Source organism: Ictidomys tridecemlineatus, chromosome 5 (genome assembly GCF_052094955.1).
Source record: "Ictidomys tridecemlineatus isolate mIctTri1 chromosome 5, mIctTri1.hap1, whole genome shotgun sequence".
In the NCBI taxonomy this organism is placed as follows: Eukaryota; Metazoa; Chordata; class Mammalia; order Rodentia; family Sciuridae; genus Ictidomys; species Ictidomys tridecemlineatus.
This window is the reverse complement of record NC_135481.1, coordinates 133,986,741-133,989,460: the sequence shown is the minus strand read 5'-3', so window position 1 is coordinate 133,989,460 and position 2,720 is coordinate 133,986,741. Positions and strand designations below refer to the sequence as shown.

At 35.3% G+C, this 2,720-nt stretch overlaps 1 protein-coding gene across 15 annotated transcripts in view; it reads right to left on the bottom strand.

Annotated features, from left to right (window-relative positions):
• The window catches only part of LOC110597668 (hepatoma-derived growth factor-related protein 3), an 86,740-nt gene that overhangs the window by 28,009 nt on the left and 56,011 nt on the right, over nt 1-2,720 (bottom strand). The window lies entirely within an intron of this gene.

The following is a 2,720-nucleotide window of genomic DNA, read 5'->3' as shown; positions in this document are numbered from 1 at the left end:
CTGTAAAAAAGAAAGAAAACAAGCCTTTAGATGATTTAGGATACTAATATTGAAAGCCATCCACACCCGTAGAGTATATAATTGGTTTTTCTGAGACTTTACTCTGCATTGTGGCACTAATACTCAGCAAGAATGGCTTCTGAGGTTTTGTTTTATACCTATCACAAAGCTGAAGGATATAATATTTTAGTGTTTCATTACAAAAAAGTAAAAATGATAAACTTTTCCTACTGTCTACCCAGGCAGGAAGTGTAGTAAAGGGTACTTTGTACCACTGGAAAAAATGATTATTGTTGGAATATATAAAGTCAATGGAGAAACTCATGTTAATTTGTCTTAGTGAGGATTGTGGTGTCAGAAATAAAGGTAAGCTGCCTAAAATTTAAAAATCACTTGGAGTATACACAAATTAGTCTTTAAAACACAAATTAATTATTTGTGACACATAACTTAAGTACAAGAGTTAACAAAATCTAGATGTATAGTCTCTGACTTCCTGCATTTGGAAAAAAAATATAAAGGATGATTTTTTTTTGATACTGGGGATTGAACCCAGGGGTACTTTACCACCAAGCCAAATCTTCAGTTCTTTTTCACTTTGAGATAGGGTCTTAGTAGATTGTTCAGGCTGGCCTTGAACTTGTGATCCTCCTACCTTAGCCTCCTGAGTCGCTGGGATTACAGGTATGTGCCACCTATGCTGGCCTAGATTTCTTTTAAAAATTTAGATGTCATATGTATGACAGAGATAAGATTAAAATCTTTCTATGTTGTGAAAGAATCATGTTTCAATTTGTTTCCATTTTAAATTGTGTTAGGTTATATTTCTTCCAAGAGATGTTGTTTTTGTTTTCCTCACCATTAACCCAAATACAGTATCTCCCACCCCAAGTAATGTTTTCATGGGATGGATGTAAAGGGGAAATCAGGTCCCACATATTTTTTTTTCTAAAAACAGCCTACTTTAGTTCTTCATTTCACTAAGGAAATGAACTTGTTTGTAAGCACAGATGGGCATGTTCTCAGTTAAAATAGCCAAAACCTATATTGCATGTCAGTAATTACAGGACCCTTAAAGGAGGACAAGTTATCAAACCTACACTTAAAATCTGTGGATTTGGAAAATACAGTGCCAAGTGAGTTAATTTATTACATAAAAACGCTAGATATAAGATGATACAGATACTCTGGAGGATTCTCCTCTCTTGTGAAGGAGGAAGACACCCATTAGAACAATGAAAAATGTTGATCAACCACAGAAACCTTTAACAATTTTTTTGTATTAATGTCAATGTGAAAGGCGATAAATTCTTTGTTTACATTGGTAGAAAATTCATAGTTAGCAATTGCTCAGCTCATATTGAAGAGTATTTTGGGACAGATCCTATAGCAGCCCATTTTTTTTTTTTAAATTGAGGCCCCAAAATAAAGGTGGTACCAGCATGTGACTACACTTTAAGGACAAGCTTTTTTGTTTATAAAAAAGGCTCTGACAAGGAAGTGCTTGTAAAAGTAAATTCTAAAATCTGAGATGTTTTAACTTAACTTTCCATACCATGATCATTCTATTCATATCTATGCCTTGAAAAATATATCTTGCTAATTCATAATGGTATATATTTTAAGACATGGTGCTCTCCGTGTTTGCCAGACCTACAGTCTCTGATATAGTTGCTCGAAATAATTGCTTATTTATGGGCTGCCATCCCTGTGCCATGAACCTCTTTGTGCCATGGACCTTGGGTAATGGCTGGAGAATCCAATCAGAGTCTTTTGTGAGGTATCTCAATGGGATGTACAACAAGAGAGGTTGTAGGTTGGCAGCAAAGGTAAAAGGATACTCAGAGCATAATAAACAGAAGCTAGAAGGCACTGTAAGTCATGAGGATTCCTTTTTTTCCACAAAGCACCATTTTTTTTAAGAGAGAGAGAGAGAGAGAGAGAGAGAGAGAGAGAGAGAGAGAGAGAGAGAGAGAGATTTTTTTAGTTTTTTCAGCAGACACAACATCTTTGTTTGTATGTGGTGCTGAGGATCGAACCTGGGCCGCACACATGCCAGGTGAGCGCGCTACCACTTGAGCCACATCCCCAGCCCAAAGCACCATTTTTTTTTTTTTACATGAAAAAACTATTAATTAGGGCTGAGGATGTGGCTCAAGCAGTAGCGCGCTTGTCTGGCATGCACGGGGCGCTGGGTTCCATCCTCAGCACTACATAAAAATAAAAAAAAAGACGTGTGTCTGCTGAAAACTGAAAAATAAATATTAAAAAATTATCTCTCTCTCTTAAAAAAAAACAAACTGATAATTCAATATGGCTATGGGTATTTGGCACTTTGTAGAAATTACTTACTTAGCGGAAACGAATATTTGTTGCCAATAATAAAATGTGAGCATTTAGGTGAAAATAAGACTTTTGAATCCTCCAGGATTCAGATTCCCTACATTTAAAGGCTTTTTTGAAGAGGCAGTGAAATGTGATTAAAAATACAATGAAATGGGTCAATATTTGGAAGACCCAAATAACTCAGTCAATCAGTATTTTCCAAGCAGGCAAAAGCTATTAAAAGTACCAGAGAGTCCAATGGACTTAATTTCAACTGAATATGAAAAGTTTAGATTCCACATTACAACTACCTTTTAAGAAATTATCACTTATACAATTGCTATAATGCCAAACAAGAATACCCACAATTATCTGACAAGATTATTAAAATACTT